General features: G+C 49.6%; 1 protein-coding gene and 1 long non-coding RNA gene across 8 annotated transcripts in view; one reads left to right on the top strand and one right to left on the bottom strand.

Annotated features, from left to right (window-relative positions):
• The window catches only part of LOC138261582 (uncharacterized), a 182,840-nt gene that overhangs the window by 32,276 nt on the left and 125,254 nt on the right, over positions 1-25,310 (top strand). The window lies entirely within an intron of this gene.
• The window catches only part of LOC138261581 (septin-9-like), a 533,955-nt gene that overhangs the window by 437,303 nt on the left and 71,342 nt on the right, over positions 1-25,310 (bottom strand). The gene's annotated exons all lie outside the window — the stretch shown is intronic.

Here is a 25,310-nt window from a genome sequence, read left to right as displayed (position 1 = left end):
ATGACGGGAAAAACATGGACACATGGTTATTTAATTCAATGTTTTTTTAACTTTGGTCTCTTTTCTAGAAATGAAATTATACTTGGCAAATATCTTTTATGTAGTTCTACAAAGCGCCATCACTTAATTCTGCTATAAGTACCAGGATTAGTCGACAGTTCACCACTGCCCATTTACTGTCGGTTCAGGCCGTATGTTGTGTGCTATATTTCCATTTCCTTACAATTTTCTATTATTACTGTCTTCTTTTATTCATATGTTGCTGTGAGTCAAGTGTGTTAAACTATGTGATGTAGTTGACTGGATTTGCTAGTAATATTATGATTCTATTTCTGATTGTTTTAATTGTGTGTGTTATTCTCTGTAAATTCTGACTTTCCACGCCCTAAATTACTGGCGACCTGAAAATTCAATAATTTGTAAAGAGCAGGACATATGAAATGACTAATATTTGTTCAGTTCAATCTTAATTTGGTTAATTATTTTTGGGCTGTTCAGTTATTCCATTTTTATGAGTTTACCACGTCCTTCCTTCATTACTTGTTGCATATTACAAATGTACGGTGTGTGATTGATTTATCCTTGGTATTTTATTTTGGTGATCCATGTATGGATGGTTGTGATTTGTTCTTAATTGTGGAATAAAACATGTTATATATTTTTGTAACTTTTGCCCTATGGTCCTTTGTTGTCTGTAGTATTTATTTCCATCTTTTGAGTTGGGTGTTAAAAAAAAACCTTACAGGCTGATATAACTCTTTCGGTCACAGTTACACAGGAAAATAGCTGGAACTTGCTTTTTATTCATGGTTGTTTGCATATTGAACCATTTCACCACTGGACATCTTTTTGACTCTGTGTCTCCAATGGCCCTCACTCCAGATATGTTGGATTTCAATGAGGTGAGAAGTGCTGTGCTGTGAAAGACTGTGCAATCCTACATACAAAAACATCCGACTATTCAAATCACACATCATCCTTCTGCCTGCTTTAGGTTCACCCTGTTTTTAATAGTCCTTGGAAGCAATGAATATCCTTGGTTTACACGTGGCGACCATGGATGAGCACGGGTTAGACATATTTGAATGTAAATTTAACAGGCATGGCTCTGTTTGACCTGAAGAAGGGCCACTGGAATAATGCGAGTGTGCGGCTGCGGCAAATTTCGCATAATTACAGATTTGTCGCATTTACCACATAATCCATTATCTCCCACATAATCTGTAGATTTAAGCAAAACAATCAATTTTGTTTCTAGCTCAAACGGTTCAAATCTTACTAAAAATACAGCAACACATGTTGCCCTGTAAAAGGCCTTTTGCAAAGATATACATGTCACTTTTTGGTTGCATATTACTATTTTTGGGTATTAAATTTATACCTACGAGGTGCATCCAGTGCCCAGACAGTGTTACAGTTTACAAATAATGAAGTAAATACTAGTACAAAATGTGGTACATTATGCCACATAATTTGGCTTTTCTTGCTGCGTAATTTACTAAGCCCTGCCACATAATATGGCTCTTTCCTGCTGCATAATTCCAGTGGCCCAGACCTGAAGACAATACATTGCAATGAGGGTGGGCACTCTAGTACACTAGACTGATGACACTGCCTGCTGTGTGTGATGACCAAGTGGTTACAAGTCTGCTTTCACCTGAAGGACTTTGTGCAGAAGGTAGCACTTGTCTCATCCAAATGCCAGTTTTAAGTGCGACAAAGAAAGCAGTTTTCTTTTTGTCTGATGGAAAGACCTTGCTTTGTGTCCAGGCCTGTTGAAGGCTTGGGTGGGTCAGAGACAGTGCTTAATTTGTAAAGGAAAAAGGTGCCGGTGCTCAAAGCCCTCATTTTAAACTCACGGCTGCTGAAGTTAAATGTGCGAGCACTGAAAACTGAGGCAGCGTAATCCTGAAGACATCTCAGACCTCTAATCCATTTACAGCCACTCCCTGCCCTCTCAGCTCACTTTTGCAGCTTTCTGCTACCCCTTGTCCTTCTGCTTTTAGTTCGGATTGGGAAAATCTTTGGCTTGGGTAAGATGTCTATCCCACAGGGTGCTACCGCCTCATCTGGGGAATGCATCATATAGAATTTTTTTCGGTACTGGCTTGAAAATATTAAAGCCGTAAAGAGACCCTTAACCAAGGCCCACAGAAAAGACTGATAAAGACTGAAAGAATCCAATTTCCTCAATACTTTAACATTTTAATGCTAGTAAAATGTGTTTTCATAATATTAGCAATGCAAATAAAAAAAAGTGTTACTGGGATGGGGCAACAGAGCGGGCAGGGCTACTGGGCCACAAACGTGGTGGGGTCATTCGCTTGCTGTATGCTGGGGTCCATACCATTATGGCTGTGAAAACTGGGCCAAGAACACACTTTGCACATTTGAATCTCAGGGTAGCACGGGCGAGCAGTCAAAGGCTTCTTAGGGATTTAGTGTAAGGGGCAGTCTCTCAGAACTCAAACAATCAAACTACAGATGCAAAAACGTACTGTCCAGTCCTCTGCTTGTCTTAGCAAAAAGATACATATTTTAATATCACAGCAAAATGTAATACCGCACAGAGTAATAAAGGCTCAGCTGCAGGGTGCTACAAACACATCTATTGGGCTCTAGCCAAGTCCAACAATTATCACTCTCTCAAAAGTGGCTTAATGCAGGCAATCCACAATAACAATAATGTTTGGGCCGTTATAAAAGACTGTGGGCAAGGATCAGGTACATGTGCGAGTGTACTATGCAGCTATGTAAGTAACTATCATGTTTGGTAACTCATAGGTCAGATTTTCGGAGCTTAAGCAAAATGGCTCACACTGACAATCATTCATCTCCCTGATATGTAGGGTAACCTGTTTGAGTGCAAGATGCTGTCACTCAGTCTGTTTGCAGGCCTTGTGTTACCAGTCCTCATCAGCGGGGAAGCATTGCAGGCAGCAGCCCAGAGTCCAGAGTCCAGTATATTGCTGCTGGGAATTAGCAGCATAGTAGGCTTTGGGAGTTGTCGCTCGTGTTGGGCAGTGGCAGCCTCTAGCCCCTGAGGGGTCATGCACTACGTCAGACAGCACATCGAGGCAGAAGCAGAACAAGTCCTTCAGTCAATGCTGCAGTAATTGCAGCTGGCATGCTGTCACTTGGGGATTGTCGATGCTACTCACAATTTGCCACATGAACCACACACAGAGGTCAGGTGACTCTTCACAGCATGGGCCAGTACAGGTACTCCCCCAGTACAAGTCAGCTTTCAGCACACGTTGGCACCAACACTCCCAGTAGAGGATGGCAGTTCTAGATGCTTCACAAAGGGCTTCTTCTAGACAGTCTCTCCTCCTGCAAGGCCAGCCACTCTCCTTACCTCTCTGATCAGGTAGGCAGGCTCTTAGGCAGAGCCACCGCTCTCCGGCAAGTTGTGCGGACTTAAGGTGATGTCCCCCCACCTCTAGGAGTCTAGCAGACACCAGGCCTCGAGTGCTCTGCAGAGCTATTTCTTTCTTGGCATAGAAGAGCTTGTAACTGGAAACAAGAAGCATGGTTTAGATCCCACATTTATACTCATTTCTAAACATGGGATACTGATTCACTACTTAAAAGTCCAAGAACAGGTTTGAGGTGGTTATTTTTCAATATTTCTTTTCTAGCTGCAGTGCAGACACGGAATTTGTGCAGGGTGATGGCTCTAATAGTAGATAGTGATGACGCTGCCTTCAAGCCATTGTGTTCAAATAATGGGCAGGATGAAGTGTGATGACTCCTCACCTCAGTCTTCTTTAAGTAGCTATAAAGGAAAGACAAAAGGGCAGGCCCTGCATAAAAACTTCCTTACCCTTAAGAACAAAATACGCTAACTCACCCTCGGTCAGCCCCAGGAATGGGGAAGGTGTATACCATTCGCTACCTTGAGCAATTTCATACCAGGGAATATCCAAAATGGATCCCACAGGTTCCAGCAAATATACTCTCTCCACAATAGGGAGCCTTGCAACCATCCGTTACTTACATACATGCACTCAGTTTGCACACAAGATGTCAGCTCAAGGGTCTGTGTCACAACATTTAACATATGCAGGACCACTAGGCACGGCTTCTCTCTTGAAGCAGGAAAGTTGTCTATTCAGTACAATTAATCCACAAAAATCAGTATTCCTTCGACATGCTTCATGCCATCATCCCAGTACATGTACAGTAGTCCTATATCAGTATAGAGGACAAGCTTGGTAGGCTGCTCCAGGAGCAGGTTGTACACATTGGAATCATCATGGACGGCCTAAGTGCGCAAACCTGATTAGCATGCCAGTTGTTCAAGCAAAGTCAGAATACCAGTTTCACATGCACACCCTGTTTACCATGCAGGGTTATTCTTATCTCAGCGCCATTGCAATGATACTCAGTTTATTGTTTTGTATTATATTGTATTGGTATTTGTACAGCACATCCCTGCCCCATACAAAGGTTCAATGCACTCAAGTTTATTGAGCTCGGAAGGATAAAAAGCAAGGTTGTCCCTTTCTGGATTCAAACCCAAACCCGCGACCTACAGGATGTGCACAGATCTCCCAGATGGCAAATGTGAGGAGATCTAATCCTGTATGCACGACCAGTGTCAGGAAACAGCTCCCCAAGTGGTAAGGAGAGCGTGGGTTTCAACTGGTATCGGTGGGTATTATGTAGGGATCATCTTTGCCAGTGGGTACTTAGGTGGCAGGTATTTCTGTGAAGCAGTTTGTACTGGGTGAGAATATCAGAGAATGGCAGCAGGTACTGGGGTAAACTGTGGTATATTGCCGCCGCTCCCGCGTGCAGCCGGTCTCCATGGAGACGCAGAGTGTGTTGATCTCGAGCGGTCTCCACGGAGAGCGAGGGAGTCGGAGAATGACGGTGGTGCGATTTTGATGCAAGATGACAAGGGAAAGAAGTGTTTGATTGCATGTGCATCTAAAGCTTTGAGTGGTTCCGAGTATAATTACTCAGTAATCGAAAGAGAGTCATTGGCCATACACTGGGCACTAAAGAAATTCAGACATTTTGTTTGGGGTATGGAGTTTGTAGTGTTTTCTGATCACAAACCTTTAGTGGAGGTGTTTAGCAGCAAAGGTTTGAATTGTATATCTGCAAGGATCAGAAGGTGGATCATTTCTTTACAGGAATTCAAATTTAAGGTAGAATATCTTCCGGGCTCTTTAAATTTTAGTGCGGATTGTTTGTCCAGATTAGTTGTGAAAGATGAGAAAGAGGGTGAATGTAAAGTATTACCTGGGCAGGAGGAGGATGCTTGTGATTCATTCTGTGATGTATGTGAAATTTCATGTGGGGTGATAACTGAGAATGAGTGGAAAAAAGCCGTGAAGGATGATGTTGAGCTAACTGAGGTGTGCAAAGCATTAGAAAATGGAAGATTTAGATCACTGGATAGAGTATGGAATTTGATAAGAAATGAATTAGCAGTGGATAATGGAATGCTGTTGAGAGGCACGAGATTAGTGCCACCTGAAGTGTTAAGAGCTAGGATCATGAATCAAGCACATGAAGGCCATCTAGGTATAGTTAAAACAAAAGAAAATGTGAGGGAAAATTTCTGGTGGCCAGGAATGGATTTGCAGGTAGAACGAATAGTCAGAGAGTGTATTCAATGCTCACAGAGTGATAAAATATTAAAAACTCACAATGTACCAATGTGTTGTAGGAAGTTGCCATGCAAACCTTGGGATGAGGTCGCTATAGACATTGTTGGCCCATTATCAGGGGAACATGTTAACCCATATCTGATTGTGTTAATTGACTTATATTCCAGGTGGGTAGAAGTCAAAAATGTCGGTGATGTTTCCTCTTCCAGTGATATAAGTTTTTTAGAAGACATATTTAGGAAAGAAGGTTTTCCAAAATCTTTGTTATCAGACAATGGTCCACAATTTTGTTCTACGATGTTTGAGAAATATATGAGTGAGTGCAGTATCAAGCACAAGAAATCAGCAATATATCATCCCGAGACAAATGGTGCAGTAGAGAGATTTAATAAATTTCTCAAAGAAAGTATCCAACTGGCAAAGGCAAACTTTTTGAATTGGAGAGTAGAGTTGATGAAGAGGATTACAACTTATCGGTTCTCTCCGCATGCTACCACTGGAAAATCACCTTTTGTACTGTTCAAGAAAAGGTTACCTAATACCAAGTTGTGTCCCGGTTGGATGGAGTGGAAGAAAAATGGTTTCAATTTAGAAAATTCTGATTGGCGAGATAGAGAACTAAGACTCATAGGGAAGAGAAAACAGGAATTTGATGCGAGGAAAAAGGTTTCAAATGTGAACATATCTGTGGGTGATATAGTAAAGATAAGGGCACCTATAGGGTGTGTAAAAGGATCAAAATTCACAAGACCCTACGTAGTTATCAAACTATTTAAGAATGCTATAAAAACTTCAGATGGGAGAATTTGGAACATGAACCGAGTTGTTCGGATTAAGGATGTGGTTCAACCAGAATCGTATATGGAAGATAAAAATACAGGAAGATTTTGGTCAAGAACACATAATGACAGCTCTGATGGTGTGACAAGATGTGATGGGATGAGGAGAAGTAGTCGGAGGAAAGTCTCTCCTGAGCATCTTAAAGACTATGTTTTAAATTGATTGTAATTGTACTATTGTAATGATTGAATGGTTTACTCTGCATTTTTTAGTGATAGTAGTGCATCCTCCAATTTATGGTGTGTCAAACTTTTGTATGTACGTAATGCAGTTCTTAACGTGAAGTTGTTTGTTATTATAAAGGGGGAGATATGTGGTATATTGCCGCCGCTTCCGCGTGCAGCCGTTCTCCATGGAGACGCCGAGTGTGTTGATCTCGAGCGGTCTCCACGGAAAGCGAGGGAGTCGGAGAACGACGGTTGAAGGTGGTCGGATGGCTGGGGCTTATAAAAGAATAAAGAAACCTTACTTTACCTGCCGGTAGATCGTTTTGTATGTTGGACCCATTTCACATAAACAGTATCCATATACAGTAGTTACTGGAGTGGAAGGGGATATTGTGTGACATAGCAAACTGGGGTAAAGACCATCTCTGTGCGATGAGACAGAATTTCTGTACAGCAGCAGGTGGGGATGTCTCTAAATAGCAGCAGGTACAGAGGTGGGATTGTATGTCTTTATGAGAGTAAGCACTGTTGTGAGATCATCTATATGGTACAAGGTACCATGGGGAATGGTATCACATCTCCATCCAAGCAGATGCCTGGGGTGGGAGAGTATCTGTACAGCTGAGGGTACAGAGGTAAACGAACATAAATGATAGCTGCTATGTGGTAGCACCTGCTGGGTGAGAGTTTATCAGTGTGGAAGAGGATACTGTAATGGTGGAGTCAGTGTCATGGCAGCAGGTAATGGGGTGAGGGTTACCTGTGCAGTAGTGGATACAGGTGCGGGAAGGATACAAATGTTTCCCATAAAGCTTGGTCTGGGTGGCTATCTATAATGCATGAGGCACTGGGGCGAGAAGGTGCTGGCTGCAAAATACTGGGCCGCATGGGCAACAATGTTGGCTTCCAGCAGGTACTTGGCAAGAAGTATCTGTGTGAGTAGCTCATCCAGTCCAGGTTTTTTTCTTTGCATCCTGGGAGTTGTAGTCCTTTTGATCCTGTAAAAAAGTATAAGTCCCAGAATGCAAAGAAAATAAAACCCGGTCTGGACACAGGGGGCATGTGTACAAGACTAGGCTACTGCTATGAATGTGTGACACTGCAGTATGAAGAAAGCACTGAGGACGGTTAGGGGCGGGTATTGCTGGAGCGAGGTGGGAATGTTATCAGGGGGTTAACTGCGACAATTAGTTGGGTTTTCTTAAGCGGAATGGGGATTGGGACAGCCGACCGAAGGAAGGCGTGCCTCCGGGGTGATTGGGAGAGTGGGACAGCCCAGGCGAAAGTTCGGCTGTTTGGAGCATCACTGGTGATGGAGCCCAACAGTATATAAAACGGCCAAACCATTCTTGGAAAGGGTGGCATGGGTGGCTGGTTAGAAGAGTAGCTTTGCCGTGCCCCGTCACCTGGATGCGCATTTCCTTGGAACTGACGAATTTAGCCTTATGGTTTTGTCGATTGGAACAGGTGCTGGGCGGGTGGCCGGTAGTTTAACATGTTTTTGAGTTAAGTTTATTATTGTTGTCACTGGCGAATAAGGATAAATAAGAGGGTTCAGTCAACGAGGGCACACTTGGTTGAGGCAGGACATAAAATGTTACACTGTAGGAAGTTTAGATAACTAGTTGATAACAGAAGCAAGTTAAGCGATAGGGGAAGCTAAGGGTCACCATTAGGATAGTGTAGAAGGGTAAGCGATACACATGGGCAGGATAATTATGCTGGGGGGGGGGGGCAGGAAATTTAGTGGTGGGGATCAGTGACCATAGGTGACATGTTGTCTGGTGAGGTTTAGTTTGTAAAAGCCTAGGGTTGTTTTTGAGATGTGCACCTGTTTCAATAAAGCATCCTTTTTTTACACGCACATAGCGTACACGGTGTGCTCTGCTCCCTTGTCAACCAAATGTAAAGGTTACTTCAGACGTCTGAAAAGTGGTCTTCCGATGTCTCATCTGAGGTCTTTCATTGTTTCCCTTTTTTTGGGAGGGGGGAGGGGACGTCTGGATTAAGTCCACATCGGACTTTTTAAAGCCTTGCTTGGGGACAGGACACAGGCAGCTTAACTCGCCTCCGAGCTACACCTGCCAAGGGCAGCACTCCGGGGGCCTAGTAATTTAATCGGGCACGGCCCCTGGGATGAAGCATGAGCGTCACAAACTAGAAGTTGACCAACTTACTCAACGAATAGACGAGGCCAATTGGGGTGACATTTCAACTAAGAATTATGCTATTCTCAATAATATAATTGACAACTATGAGGCAGACATTATTCAGAGGAAAAATTGGAAATTCAGACGCGATCTCCGTGATTATCAGCAGGTGAGAGTGTATACTTTTAGTAAGAAGTATGACCATGTTCAGGATTCTAATCCCCCGTTAGACACTATAAGTTGCCCAGACACTATCCCTTCTTCAGAAGTTGAAACATCTGATGATTCAGATAGGGATTCTTCCATTAGACCGAAGGTTAATTTTTTAGAGGAAGCAAGGCGTTTCCGCCTTGGATTCCTACAAGAATCCCGGCTAAAACCACCAGATACTACAACGGTTACACCGGGTACCTCCGGTATACAGACACGGGCACGCAGCAAGAATCTTCGGCCCCCAAACACGATGACCAACTAGTTGTTAATCTCTCTGACTATCCTCTCTCCCCTTTTGAATCACACATCCTTAACAAAGGTCTCTATCGACAATTGTGACAATTGATGTCAGAAGTTTGTCATTATGTTCTGAATTGGGTACGTTATTAATCCTTCAGAATCTCCTATTTCTTTTATACTTTTTTGTTTTTATAGTATTTGCTTATATATATCCCTCCTAAGTCTGTACTAACATCACGGGAGTGCCAGCTTGCATTCTCACATTTTCTCATTCACCATTCAATAGGATTATAACCACTCTTTTTTTCTTTCTTTTTTTCTTTTTGTCTTCTCACAATATGAACAAGAGTGGTATAATGTTCTCTCTTAATTTCACTTATGGCCTCACTTTATTAATATTCCTTTATGACTTCAAGTTCTTGGCTTACACTGGCGAGTCTGCTATGGCACTACACTTTTATACTTACAGGTCTCACCAAGAGGGAGCACAACATGCCCTGCATGATATGCACGGAAAGCATGCTTGCAAATTGATAAAGTCTGGTATGTGACTTAAATTGTCTATATATGTTTTCCACAGCCTTGAGAAAGCCCCCGCCTACTCGCTTATGGGGCGAAACACGTGTTGGCTGTTCTTTCATCGAATATTGCTCTGTACTTTTTTTGTGTCTGCTAAATGACTGCTTGCCAGCCCCGCTTTTAGCCACTAGAACGTTGTGCGCAGGGACTTGTAGTTTGTCTTTTCCGTTCTGTGTCTGGACCTTCGTAGCATGCAACAAGCGCGTTGCCCCTAAAAAGCCATACCTGTGGTCAGGTGTGACGTGGGCTTGGCAGATAAACATCGAGGGCGCTATGCTGCAGTGGTAATGAAGCATTCACCCGATTTTCACTCGCCCCTTACTCAGGCTGCAATCGAGGGATTCCGCACCAGAATCAAGATACAAGGAGAAGCTTCGTATCTGAAGCAAAACGCGGGATCCGCTGAATTCACACCACACTCAGCACTGCTGTCCTCGACTGAAAATAGTGTCTCTTCAAGTGCAAATTTGCCAGCCTACGAAAGATCTTTCTCAAAGACGTTTAAGAATTACAGACAAGTTTCTCAACGTTCCTCATCAGGTGACTGCGTGGACGTGTTTCTAGTTTAAGTTAACGAGTAGGAAACACATACAACGCACATAAGATGTAGTATCCCAGTTGCATTATTATTTATAAATATTTTATATATTTTGAAATAAAAACAAAAAAACCCAAGCAGTGTGGAATAAGAAAGAATAGGGGGTATTCAATCCAGCCCGCTCCACCCACCCCCACCCAAGTCCCTCGGATCTTATTCCTTCGTTATCACTGCCCCCGCTCCCCTGCTCCCCCTCTCCCCCGGCCTCCTACCAACCATCACGCATTCTTCCTTAACATTGTGAACTTTCCTAATCGGCCGGTTAGGAGCGGGTCCGTGACCACCTCGTGATCTTCATGCCTCTTTTCTGAAGTCCTTCCAGAGGCGCTATACCCTTTCAGATTGTCACAACCCACACACACCAGTCTATATCCTGGTCAAACTGATAGAGGGATGGGACGAAGCCACTCTCCCACAGTGGCCAGCACTAATCACAGGTTCCAGCATATAAGCATGAATCTGGGCACGGCCAACTCATGCCACATCCCCAGCATTGGCAAGTACGAGCAGAGCGGTCTCCTCACCCACACCACCTGTATGACTGAACGACTAACCCCTTTCTAGAAAGGCTGCAGCCATGGGTACCTCCAAATAGAGTGAATAAGCGTGTCCTCCCGAACAAACCCCTTAGACATCAGTTGTTTATTGCAGCCATCTTCTGCAGAAGAGAGCTCGTGTACCTGAGCCAATCAAGCCCTTAATGCCACCTGTCATGCGCTCCGAGTCTGCCTCTTCTGATCAGGTTACCTGTGAGATAGCCTGGTCTGTTCAAAGGAGCCACAGGTCGCTTGTATTCTTGTGGAGCTTGGTCTTGGCCTTTCTGGTCAACGTGTGCTTGACTTGCATATATTTTAATAATACCATTTGGTCTCGCTCAACACAAATTGAGACCCTCAAATGACTTTCTACCACCGATCCACAAACCACCCCCCAAATTAGAGATACCCAGGGTTCCTCACAGTTTAAACCTTTCTAGTTTGACTAAATATGTGCGCAAAACTAGTATCCCAGAAGAGTGTTTCCAATGTGAGACTACCAACCCATTCTATCTTGATTAACTGCGGCATGAGATATCTTTATCACTGTCGATGTCTGACCAAGACCCACCTTCAGGGTTACTGTAAGGAAATGCCTCCTTGGCATGGTTACCCCCTGACTTTTTGCCTTTGCTGATGCTAAGTTTTGATTTGAAAGTGTGCTGAGGCCTCCTAACCAGGCCCCAGCACCAGTGTTCTTTCCCTAACCTGTACTTTTGTATCCACAATTGGCACACCCTGGCATCCAGGTAAGTCCCTTGTAACTGGTACCCCTGGTACCAAGGGCACTGATGCCAGGGAAGGTCTCTAAGGGATGCAGCATATCTTATGCCACCCTGGGGATCCCTCACTCAGCACAAACACACTGTTTGCCAGCCTGTGTGTGCTGGTGAGGACAAAACGAGTAAGTCGACATGGCACTCCCCTCAGGGTGCCATGCCAACCTCAATCTGCCTATGCAGTATAGATAAGTCACCCCTCTAGCAGGCCTTACAGCCCTAAGGCAGGGTGCACTATACCATAGGTGAGGGCACCAGTGCATGAGCACTGTGCCCCTACAGTGTCTAAGCAAAACCTTAGACATTGTAAGTGCAGGGTAGCCATAAGAGTATATGGTCTGGGAGTCTGTCATGCACGAACTCCACAGCACCATAATGGCTACACTGAAAACTGGGAAGTTTGGTATCAAACTTCTCAGCACAATAAATGCACACTGATGCAAGTGTACATTTTATTGTAACATACACCCCAGAGGGCACCTTAGAGGTGCCCCCTGAAACCTTAACCAACTATCCGTGTAGGCTGAGTAGTTCTAGCAGCCTGCCACACACCAGACATGTTGCTGGCCACATGGGGAGAGTGCCTTTGTCACCCTGTGGCTAGTAACAAAGCCTGTACTGGGTGGAGATCCTTATCACCTCCCCCTGCAGGAACTGTAACACCTGGCGGTGAGCCTCAAAGGCCACCCCCTTTGTTACAGCACCCCAGGGCATTCCACCTAGTGGAGTTGCCTGCCCCCTCCGGCCACGGCCCCACTTTTGGCGGCAAGGCCGGAGGAGATAATGAGAAAAACAAGGAGGAGTCACTGGCCAGTCAGGACAGCCCCTAAGGTGTCCTGAGCTGAGGTGACTGACTTTTAGAAATCCTCCATCTTGCAGATGGAGGATTCCCCAATAGGGATAGGAATGTGACCCCCTCCCCTTGGGAGGAGGCACAAAGAGGGTGTACCCACCCTCAGGGCTAGTAGCCATTGGCTACTAACCCGCCAGACCTAAACACGCCCTTAAATTTAGTATTTAAGGGCTCCCCAGAACCTAGGAACTCAGATTCCTGCAACCTAAGAAGAAGAGGACTGCTAAGCTGAAAAACCCTGCAGAGAAGACGGAGACACCAACAGCTTTGGCCCCAGCTCTACCGGCCTGTCTCCCCACTTCTAAAGACACTGCTCCAGCGACGCTCTCCCCAGGGACCAGCGACCTCTGAAGCCTCAGAGGACTGCCCTGCATCTAGAAGGACCAAGAACTCCAGAGGACAGCGGCCCTGTTCACCCAAGACTGCAACTTTGTAACAAAGGAACAACTTTAAAACAACTTGCATTTCCCGCCGGAAGCGTGAGACTTGACACTCTGCACCTGACGCCCCCAGCTCGACTTGTGGAGAACAATCACTTCAAGGAGGACTCCCCGGCGACTGCGAGACCGTGAGTAGCCAGAGTTGTCCCCCCTGACCCCCCACAGCGACGCCTGCAGAGGGAATCCCGAGGCTCCCCCTGACCGCGACTGCCTGCTTCTAAAAACCCGACACCTGGTAGGGACACTGCACCTGCAGCCCCCAGGACCTGAAGGATCCGAACTCCAGTGCAGGAGTGACCCCCAAGAGGCCCTCTCCCTTTCCCAGGTGGTGGCTACCCCGAGGAGCCCCCCCCTTGCCTGCATTGCTGAAGAGACCCCTTGGTCTCCCATTGATTCCTATTACAAACCCGACGCTTGTTTGCACACTGCACCCGGCCGCCCCCGTGCCGCTGAGGGTGCACTTTCTGTGTGGACTTGTGTTCCCCCCCCCCGGTGCCCTACAAAACCCCCCTGGTCTGCCCTCCGAAGACGCGGGTACTTACCTGCTGGCAGACTGGAACCGGGGCATCCCCTTCTCCATTGAAGTCTATGGGGGTCATTCTGACCCTGGCGGTCAGTGTTAAAGCGGCGGCCAACCCGCCAACAGGCAGGCGGTCCAAAAAATGGAATTCTGACCCTGGCGGGAACCGCCAACACAGCCCGCCACACCTTAACACTCCGACCGCCATGGCGGGACACACAAACATCGCGGCGGTCACCGCCAACGGGCAGGCGGCAGACAATGTACCGCCCACACTATCACAACTCACCAATCCGCCACCTTTTCCGGGGCGGGAGCCCCGCCGATAAAAACACGGCGGAAACAGACTACGAACGGGAAAACGCTCACCTATACACACTCCACGAGGACGGAGAACAGCATGGAACCCGAATTAAACATCCTACCAGCTATTGTCTACCTGCTCATCTACCACGAGTACGAACGCCGGCGCAGACGACAACGGTGAGTACTGCACCTACGACACAGGGGAGGGGGGAGGAGGAAAGCTTACGGGCACACACATATGTGACCCCCCCAACTATCTACACACCGATGCAGAGCACCAAGTCACAGTGACACCACCCAAACCCCCTGGAATAATGCAAAGACATAATTAAAGTGAGAAACAAAATTTATGTATAAAAGAGGTTCTTTGAAGTCATGGTAAAATAGCAATATGAATTTTAAAAAATCAAGTAAGAACATTGCAAAACTGATAAACATAGGCAATAAGTCCTGCACAGTCACTTAAATTTCCACTGTCCGTGGGCCAAAGTGTATCAACACATGGGCAAAGCCCACACAGGAGACCTGAGTCCGTTGGAGAGAACACTGCGGGGGCATCAGATGACAAAACTACAGGCACCTGAGGGGGAAGGGAAGGGGGGGCACCTCAGCCACATGAATCCACGACGCCAGATCCACGAAGGGTCCACCATGCCCACTGTGCCATCCTGGGGAGTGCAAAGCCACAGTCTCACAAGTCTCTACAGTGGGTGGTCTGCCCACTGTGCCATCCTGGGGAGTGCAGAGACACAGGCCATCAGGTGGATTACAGACTCCACAGGTCATGGAGGAGGCAGGGTGCCCCGAGTGCAGCGTGAACACTAGCTCGACACAGAACCGGCACTGTCAATGGGCCAGCGGTGCTTGACAGGAAGGGCCCAGCGGAGCGGTGCTTGACAGGAAGGGCCCAGCGGAGCGGTGCTTGACAGGAAGGACCCAGCGGAGCGGTGCTTGACAGGAAGGGCCCAGCGGAGCGGTGCTTGACAGGAAGGGCCCAGCGGAGCGGTGCTTGAGACGGCGTGGGCCAGCGGAGCGGTGCTTGAGACGGCGGGGGCCAGCGGAGCGGTGCTTGAGACGGCGGGGGCCAGCGGAGCGGTGCTTGAGACGGCGGGGGCCAGCGGAGCGGTGCTTGAGACGGCGGGGGCCAGCGGAGCGGTGCTTGACAGGAAGGGCCCAGCGGAGCGGTGCTTGACAGGAAGGGCCCAGCGGAGCGGTGCTTGACAGGAAGGGCCCAGCGGAGCGGTGCTTGACAGGAAGGGCCCAGCGGAGCGGTGCTTGACAGGAAGGGCCCAGCGGAGCGGTGCTTGACAGGAAGGGCCCAGCGGAGCGGTGCTTGACAGGAAGGGCCCAGCGGAGCGGTGCTTGACAGGAAGGGCCCAGCGGAGCGGTGCTTGACAGGCGCGGCCCAGCGGAGCGGTGCTTGACAGGCGGGGCCCAGCGGAGCGGTGCTTGACAGGAGGGGCCCAGCGGAGCGGTGCTTGACAGGAGGGGCCCAGCGGAGCGGTGCTTGACAGGAGGGGCCCAGCGGAGCGGTGCTTGACAGGAAGGGCCCAGCGGAGCTGTGCTTGACAGGAAGGGCCCAGCGGAGCGGTGCTTGACAGGAAGGGCCCAGCGGAGCGGTGCTTGACAGGAAGGGCCCAGCGGAGCGGTGCTTGACAGGAAGGGCCCAGCGGAGCGGTGCTTGACAGGCGGGGCCCAGCGGAGCGGTGCTTGACAGGCGGGGCCCAGCGGAGCGGTGCTCGAGACGGCGGGGCCCAGCGGAGCGGTGCTTGACAGGAAGGGCCCAGCGGAGCGGTGCTTGACAGGAAGGGCCCAGCGGAGCGGTGCTTGAGACGGCGGGGCCCAGCGGAGCGGTGCCTTTCTGCACGGCGGGGCCCTCTTCAGCGGTGCCTTTCTGCACGGCAGGGCCCTCTTCAGCGGTGCCTTTCTGCACGGCGGGCCCTTTTCAGCGGTGCTTGTCCAGTCATTCAAGGGAGCCAGACCTGGCCAGGACTCCCTGCTTAGTCGCCCTCCAACCGTGCAGTTGCTGGACCCTTCTGTGACGGAGTCCTGGGCCCGTGGGTGTCCTCCCTCACACCCGGGATGGGGCTTGTGGGGCCCTCCTGGTCCGCGCCCCTGCTGGCTGACTTCTCCACCCTGCTGCCCTTGCCCTCCTTCGATGAGGCTCTCTGCCCCTTGCCTCCCCTGGATGTTGTGGCAGGTGACGGCCCAGGACTTTGCTCCTTGGGGGCAGCCGTGTCAGTCTTCTCGCGGCGGCCCTTGATTTTACGGGTCCTCTTTCCAGGGGGGGGGGGGCTGGCTGTCCCCTTGCTGCTGGCCGATGTATCAGTGCTGGGAAAGGGTGGACTCCAAAACCTGTGCACAATGGTGACACTTGAAGCAGGGCTGGTGGTGGCTGAGGTGCTCTTGGGACTCTTAGCAGATGGAGGGGGTGGGTCAGGTGGGGCAAAGAGGTTAAGTTTGGAGAGGTAAAGTTTTTTAGGACCAATGTAAAGGGTAGGTGTAGTGGGTATGGGAGTGGAGGAAGAGGATGTGGTTGTAGGAGAGTCAGGTGTGCTGTCTTTGGGTGCAGGTGCTTGTGACGTAGGCTGTCGTGAGGTGGTTGGCTGTTGGGTGGGTGGCTGCCTGCGTTTGTGTGTCTTGGAAGAGGGGGTGACAGACACAGTGGGAGAGGACACAGGGGACGTGTAAATGGCATTGGGGTGGTGACTGCACGTGTGCGGACTGTACTGGAGGGTGTGCTGGTGATGGAAGTACTGGCTGATGGTGGTGTGCATGCAGGTGTGAGTGGAGACGTCACAGGGAGGGAGGAGGGAGACGAGGAGGAGGGGGACACAGAGGTGGTAGTGACTGTTGGCATGTCTGCATCTGGGTGTTGCTTGGGTGAATGCTTGTGTGATCTGTGGTGCTTATGTCTGGATGAGCTGCCCTTGGGTGTTGAGGTGTGTGCAGGCTGGTCTGATGGAGTGGATGGGATAGGCTGAGGAACAGGAGACAGAGACAGGGTGGAGGCAGTTAGAAGAGGGAGGCTGGAAACAGGGACAATGGCTGCCGTCAGTGCTGAGGCCAGAGCATTGAACGATCGTTGATGGGCAGCCTGACACGAATGAATGCCCTCCAGGTATGCATTGCTCCGATGCACCTCCCTCTCTACCCCCTGGATGGCATTTAAAAGGGTAGACTGCCCAACAATGATGGTCTGTAGGAGGTCAATGACCTCCTCACTGAGGGCAGCAGGGGTAACAGGGGCAGGGCCTGAGGTGCCTGGGGTGAAGGAGATGCCCGCCTTCTTGGGCGAGCGGGCACGGAGCGAAGGCTGAGGGGCTGCTGGGAGGTCAGAGCTGGTGCGCTGGGTGGCGGCTGTACCTGTAGAGGCGGGGGGCCCGGATGTTGCCGCCACCGCTAGGGAGCTCCCTTCCGAGGACGTGTCGGTGTCGCTGGTGTCACCACGGGTCCCCGTTGTGGTGCTCCCCTCGCCCTCCGTATCACTGGTGACCTCGGTGTCTGTACCATGGCCCACCGGGGCCTTGTGAGTTGCAGCTCCCTCGTGCTCCGATGCCAATTCTCCTCCGCCTGATGATGCTAATGCACACATGCACAAGAAGATAAAGAAAAAGGGTGGGGGGAGAAATAAAAACAGGTTGAGTGCATGCATTGTCAACACCGTTGGCGGAGAGGACAGACACAGGAGCCTCATGCACTACGCCGCGCAATCGGGGTACACTACTCAGTACTTGTGACTAGGCCAACAGGTCTATGGACAACAAATGCGCACATGGGTGATGCTGGACCATCGATTGCTGTACTTGGCACCCTACAGAGGTGGGGGGCGGGGGCACAGGGCCATGCCTAAAGGAGGGGACTACACTACAGAAAGCGCCCTGGCCTAATGTCACCCACAGCCCTCCTCCCCCACCCAGACGCTTCCACTGCGTGTAAAGATAGCAGAATGTGCTGGTACTCACCCCCTTGTGTCTGCTGTGATGTCCTCACGCGCCCATCCAAATCGGGGTAGGCCACCGCCAGGATCCGGGACATCAGGGGGGTCAAGGTACGACTGGCACCCCTCCTACGTTGGGAGGCCATCCCCAGCAGTGACTCGGCGGTCTTCCTGGTCCCGCGGCGGATGTCCTCCCACCTCTTTCGGCAGTGGGTGCCCCGTCTGTTGTGGACCCCCAGGGCCCGGACTTCCTTGGCGATGGCACGCCAAATGTCGACTTTCTGATGGGCGCTGACCTATTTGACATGTACAGGGTGGGAAAGGAATTTTCATCATTTTTCTGCATGTTAGATGTGATTGCCCCCCCTCCCCAACCCTGCCATGTGGCACATGCTCTCATCTGTCGTGCCTTGCACTCCTCATTCGCTCCCCACCCCACCATCTTACATCCACCATACACAACCCAGGCATAGCCCATTCAACGTGCACCCAGTGTACTTACCTTTTGGTCTGGAGGACCGTAGAGTAGCGCATACTGGGGCAGGACCCCATCCACAAGTTTCTCCAACTCTTCTGAAGTGAAGGCAGGGGCCCTTTCCCCAGTCGCAGAAGCCATTGTCTCTTCCAGACCGAGGTCACAGCAGCACTTGCAGTATAGGTCCTCTCCTGTGGATGGTCAGGTCTCGAGTGGTTAAGCAGATAGAAAATGGCGGTCACGCCCGCGGCGGTGCGCACCGCCGCGGTGCGTACCACGACCGCCGGCGCACATCGTCATTGGCTCCTGAGACCCATAGGGTTCAATGTTAACCAATGCGCCTTCGCACTGTGGTCTTCGACCGCCACGGTGTGCCACGCCAGCGCGTTGACCTCATATCCCACTGTCACACTTCTCAGGTCAGGCAGCCGCCATTACAAGGGCCCACATGGCTTAATTGCTACTGCGTCACACAGGCCTTGCATTGCCACTCATACAAGCCTTTCAATGCATAGCGATTCGTGTACTGTGCAAGCTGGGTGAACGTACCTGTGGGTTGCTTGACTCTGTGCTCCATGTTGTCCTTCCTAGCCACAGTCCGCTGGGACTTGCGAGGAGAAGGATGAATCCTCCCGTGTACCGACCGCTGGTGGACCTGTCGACAATGGAAGAACAACATATTATACTTCGATACCGACTTGACCGAGCCACTATACATGAACTGTGTGCCCAAATGGAGCCTGACCTGATGTCCGCCAACCCACAGGGATTCCCCATCTGGTGCAGGTTCTGTCAGTACTCCATTTTTTGGCAAGTGGGTCTTTTCAGACAACAGTGGCCATGTCATCAGGGATGTCTCAGCCTATGTTTTCTAAGGTTTTGTCCAGAGTGTTGTCTGCCCTGATGAAATACATGCGGAGATACATTGTTTTCCCTGAGGAGGGTGATTTGGCCACTGTGAAGGGTGATTTCTATGCCCTTGGACATATCCCCAACATCATTGGTGCCATTGATGGGACCCATGTGGCTTTAGTCCCCCAAAAGACGATGAGCAGGTGTACAGAAATCGACACAATTACCATTCGATGAATGTCCAGGTGGTCTGTTTGGCTGACCAGTACATCTCCAATCTAAATGCCAAGTTCCCTGGATCAGTGCATGACGCGTATGTCATGCGAAATAGCAGCATCCCTTATGTGATGGAACAGCTACAGAGACACCGTGTGTGGCTAATAGGTGACTCTGGTTACCCCAACCTGCCTTGGCTATTGACCCCAGTGAGGAATCCCCGGACCAGGGCAGAGGAACGCTACAATGAGGCACATGGGTGAACTAGGAGGATTATAGAACGGACCTTCGGGGTCCTGAAGGCCAGGTTTAGGTGCCTGCATATGACCGGTGGATCCCTAATGTACTCACCAAAGAAGGTGTGTCATATCATCGTGGCCTGCTGTATGCTTCACAATCTTGCATTGCGACGCCAGGTACCTTTCCTGCAGGAGGATGGTCCAGATGGTGGTGTTGTAGCAGCTGTGGAGCCTGTGGAGAGTGAAGAGGAGGAAGACGACGGGGACGACACGGACAACAGGGGTACAGTTATACAACAGTATTTTCAGTAGCACACAGGTAAGAATCACTCACGCCTTTTTACATTTACTTCTGCCCTCCTGCATCTCTACTTTCTGTGTTTCCCCCAGTTCCTTTTAACTGATTTTTGACTTTCCCTTCCCTTTTCAGAGCTGTATGACCCACAGCGTGACTGCTGCTTTGTTTGCCCATGGACTAATGCTTATAGACATTGGTATGTTGTCATCACAATGTGACTGAACATTATTGCACCGTTATGTGGAATACATTTGTAAAGAATACAAGCAGACTCCTGATTTTTGAAGTGCAATTGGTGATTTTTTTTAAGTGCTGCATATGGGTCCATGATAGTAAAACGGTGATGGGTGGGGGTGGAGTAATGTCCATGGCAGAGTCCAGTTCTCAGTCGCACAGGTGCATTGTCCATACGCCTGTGGAAGGATGGAGCAGGGGCAGTTCAAGGTTGGACAGGGTGACAATGTGGGACAGTGGGATGACATCAGGGGGTATCTTATGCTGGCGGGGGTCTTGGCATCCTACTCTGTCTTCTTGTGTGATCTCAGGTTCCGCTTGCGGGGTGGTTGATCTTCAGCAGGAGGTGGGGTTCTGGTGGCCTGTCGTTGTGTGGGGGCCTCCTGTCCACTAGCGCCGGCGGAGGTGGTAAGCTGTTCGTGGTCAGGGCTAGTGACAGGGGCCCTTTGGGGTGCCACATGGTCCCGCAATGTGGTGACTATCTGGTTGAGGGCCAGGACGATGGTCCCCATTGCGGAACCTATGTTCCTGAGTTCGTCTCTGAACCCCATGTACCGTTCCTCCTGCTGTGCCTGGATCTCCTGGAACCTGGCCAGTACCGTCGCCATCGTCTCCTGGGAGTGGTGGTATGCTCCCATGATGGTGGTGAGGGCCTCTTGGAGAGTGGGTTCCCTGGGCCGGTCCACCCCCTCTCGCACTGCAGCCCTCCCAGTTCCCCTGTTTCCCCGGGCCTCTGTCCCCTGGATGGTGTGCCCACTACCACTGCCCCCAGGTCCCTGTTGTTGTTGGGGTGGTGGGTCAGCCTGGGTGCCCTGTAGTGGCGGACACACCGCTGATTGACGCGTCCTGGAGACAGAGGCATGGGCCCGCTGGGTGGGAGCTGTGCTGGTATTCCCAGAGGGGGTTGGGTCTGCTGTGGCCTGTGTCTGTGTGTGGGGAACCGACTGTCCAGAGGTCCCCGATGGTCCGGGCTGGTCATCAGGTTCTAGGTCGACAGAGCTGCTGTCATCACTGGGGGCCTGGTCTGGGGGCGGGATGGACAAATCTGGACCCTCCTGGCCGGTGTGTTGGCGTTCGGGCCCTGCAGGGGTAAAAGAGTATGGTTATTGCTTCTGTGTGTGCCATGGCGTGCGATTTGGGGGTGCCCTTGTCCCCCAGTGCTGGCATTCCCTTGTGGGAGGAGTTGTGAGGGTGGTTTGTGGGGGGGGATGGGTATGTGCAGTGGTCATGCTTAGGTGATGGGTGTCCATGGTTGGTGTTGGCATTCAGGGATTGGTGTGGTGTTGGGTGGGTTGTGCTGGTGAGACATTGGCAGGGACGATGTGTGCTGGGGGGTTGGGGGTGAGGGTGGGGGTTGGCATACTGGTGGTTGGGGGGGTAAGGTAGTTGAGATTAGACTTACCAGAGTCCATTCCTCCGCCTACTCCAGCGAGGCCCTCAGGATGCAGGATGTTCAAGACCTCTTGCTCCCATGCTGTGAATTCGGGTGGAGTGGGTGGGGGTCCGCCGCCAGTCTTCTGCACAGCGATGTTGTGTCTTGACACCATCGACCGTACCTTCCCCCTAAGGTCGTTCCAGCGCGTTCGGATGTCTTCCCGGTTTCTGGGATGCTGTCCCACACCGTTGACCCTGTCGACGATCCTTTGCCATAGCTCCGCCTTCCTGGCTATTGTGGTGTGCTGCACCTGTGTGCCGAATAGCTGGGGCTCTACCCTAATTATTTCCTCCACCATGACCCGGAGTTCTTGGTCCGAGAACCTGGGGTGTCTTTGGGGTGCCATGGGGTGGTGTGGGGTGGTGTTTGTGGTGATGAGTGTGGTGTGTGTGGTGGTGTGGGTGATGATGTTGTGTTCCTGTGTGTTTTGGGGTTTTCGATAGCTGTGCTCTCTCTCTCTCGCCTTCTCTCCGAATTTCTAGTAGTGGGGGTTTGTGGGTGATGTGGGTGTGTGTTTTATAGTTGATTGGATGTGTGGGAGTGGTGTTTGTATGTGTATCAGGTGTGTGTATTTCAAATTGTCCAATGTGGCTGTGTTTTGGAGCTGGGTGTGTATTTTGACCGCGGCGGTGTGTACCGCCAATGGAATACCGCAGTTGAAAGACCGCCGCGTGGATTCGTGGGTCGTAATGGCATGGGCGTGTTTGTGTTGGCGTGACGGTGGAGGTTTGGTCATCTCCATTTTATCGCTGACCGCTGATGAGGCGGCCTTCCGTGGATGTCGGGTTTTTGGCGGCTTGGCAGTTGTGGGTCAGAATGACCATGGCGGTTTACCGCGGCCGCAGCGGTAGAATGGCGGTCTTCTGACCGGCGGTAAGAGCCTTTTACCGCCGAGGTCAGAATGACCGCCTATGTGTTTTGGGCACCACTTTGACCTCTGCACCTGACCGGCCCTGAGATGCTGGTGTGGTAACTTTGGGGTTGCTCTGAACCCCCAACGGTGGGCTAGCTTGGACCCAAACTTGAACCCCGTAGGTGGTTTACTTACCTGCAAAAACTAACAAACTCTTACTCCCCCTAGGAACTGTGAAAATTACACTGTCTAGTTTTAAAATAGCTATATGTGATTTATGTGAAAACTGTATATGCTATTTTGCTAATTCAAAGTTCCTAAAGTACCTACCTGCAATACCTTTTATTTGAAGTATTACATGTAAATCTTGAACCTGTGGTTCTTAAAATAAACTAAGAAAATATATTTTTCTATACAAAAACCTATTGGCCTGGAATTGTCTCAGTGTGTGTTCCTCATTTATTGCTTGTGTATGTACAACAAATGCTTAACACAACTCCTTTGATAAGCCTACTGCTCGACCACACTGCCACAAAATAGAGTATTAGAATTATCTCTTTTTGCCACTATCTTACCTCTAAGGGGAACCCTTGGACTCTGTGCATACTATTCCTTACTTTGAAATAGTACATACAGAGCCAACTTCCTACATTGGTGGCAGCGGTGGGATACAAGACTTTGCATTTGCTGGACTACTCAGCCAATACCTGATCACACGACTAAATTCCCAAAATTGTCATTAGAAACAGATTTTTGCAATTTGAGCTATTTTTCTAAATTTTTAAAAGTCCTGCTAGGGCCTTGTGTTAGTCCCTGTTAGCATTTCTTTTAGAGTTTAAAAGTTTGTAAAAGTTTGGATTTAAGCTCTAGAAGTAGTTTTTAGATTCTAAAAAAGTCATACCAACTTTTAGAGAAATAATGTCTAGCACAGATGAGATGGTGGTGGAACTCAACCTCACCCCTTACCTGCATCTAGGGATGTCAGAGTTAAGGACTCTCTGTAAGCTAAAAAATATGAAGACTGGGTCCAACCCTACCAAAGTGAAGCTCGGGGAGCTTTTGGCAGAGTTTGCAAAGGACCACCCCTTTGAGGATAATCCTACAGAGGGAGAAATTAGTGACCAGGAGGATGCCTCCCTCCCTCCTGTCCTAATTAGGGAGACCAGGGTCCCTCAAACCCTGACTACACAATTGATAGTCAGAGAGACTGGTTCTTCCACAGGGGAGACCAGTAACTCTAGAAGTATTGAGGGCAGCCTCAATGAAAATGACCTCTTGTTAGCCAGGATGGCCAAAAGATTGGCTTTGGAGAGACAGCTCTTAGCCATAGAGAGGGAAAGACAAGAGATGGGTTTAGCTCCCATCAATGGTGGCAGCAACATAAATAGGGTCAGAGAGAATACTGACATCCTAAAAATCCCCAAAGGGATTGTAACAAAATATGAAGATGGTGATGATATCACCAAATGGTTCACAGCTTTTGAGAGGGCTTGTGCAACCAGAAAAGTAAACAGATCTCACTGGGGTGCTCTCCTTTCGGAAATGTTCACTGGAAAGTGTAGGGATAGACTCCTCACACTCTCTGGAAAAGATGCAGAATCCTATGACCTCATGAAGGGTACCCTGATTGAAGGCTTTGGATTCTCCACTGAGGAGTATGGAATTAGGTTCAGGGGGGCTCAAAAATCCTCAAGCCAGACCTGGGTTGATTTTGTGGACTACTCAGTAAAAACACTGGATGGTTGGATTCAAGGCAGTGGTGTAAATGATTATGATGGGCTGTACAATTTATTTGTGCAAGAACACCTATTGAGTAATTGTTCAAATGATAAACTGCATCAGCATCTGATAGACCTAGGACCAATTTCTCCCCAAGAGTTGGGAAAGAAGGCGGACCATTGGGTCAAGACTAAGGTGACCAAGACTTCCACAGGGGGTGACCAAAAGAAAGGGGTCACAAAGCCTCCCCAGGGGAAGAGTGTTGAGACATCCAAAGGTAAAAATAGTAAAGAGTCTTCTTCAGGCCCCCAAAAACCTGCTCAGGAGGGTGGGCCCAGAGCCTCTTCACAATCCAATTTTGGGTACAAGGGTAAAAACTTTGATCCCAAAAAGGCCTGGTGTCGTAGCTGTAATCAGCCTGGACACCAAACTGGAGACAAGGCCTGTCCCAAGAAAAGTACCACTCCACTCCAGCCAACACTGGAATGGCTAGTCTCCAAGTGGGATCAACAGTGTGCCCAGAGCAAATCAGGTGTCACACTGAAGCTACATTAGTCTCTGAGGGTGGGGTGGATTTAGCCACACTGGCTGCCTGGCCCCCTAACATGCAAAAATACAGGCAGCAGCTCTTAATTAATGGGACAAGTGTAGACGGCCTGAGGGATACAGATGCCAGTGTCACCATGGTGACAGAGAAACTGGTTTCCCCTGGTCAATACCTGGCTGGACAAACTTATCCAGTCACCAACGCTGACAATCAGACTAAAGTACATCCCATGGCTATGGTAACTTTAGAGTGGGGAGGGGTCAGTGGCCTGAAACAGGTGGTGGTCTCCTCAAATATCCCTGTAGACTGTTTGCTTGGAAATGACCTGGAGTCCTCAGCATGGGCTGAGGTAGAACTGAAAACCAATGCAGCCATGCTGGGTATCCCTGAACTGGTGTGTGTCAAGACAAGGGCACAGTGCAAGGCTCAGGGTGAAAAAGTAGAGCTGGAACCTGGAAAAAGGGCCCAGCCTACCAAGAGAAAATTAAAGACAACTGGGAAACCAGCTGCAACACAACAACAAAAAGAGAACCTCTCTTCTCAGGAAGAAGTTCTGCCCTCTGAGGGAACTGAGCCTCTGGAGTTAGAACCTTATCAGGTTGAGCTCCTAGGCCCAGGGGGACCCTCAAGGGAGCAGTTGTGTAAGGGGCAAGAAAC

This window comes from Pleurodeles waltl, chromosome 10 (genome assembly GCF_031143425.1).
Source record: "Pleurodeles waltl isolate 20211129_DDA chromosome 10, aPleWal1.hap1.20221129, whole genome shotgun sequence".
Classification (NCBI taxonomy): Eukaryota; Metazoa; Chordata; class Amphibia; order Caudata; family Salamandridae; genus Pleurodeles; species Pleurodeles waltl.
This window is presented reverse-complemented; position numbering and strand designations above follow the sequence as displayed.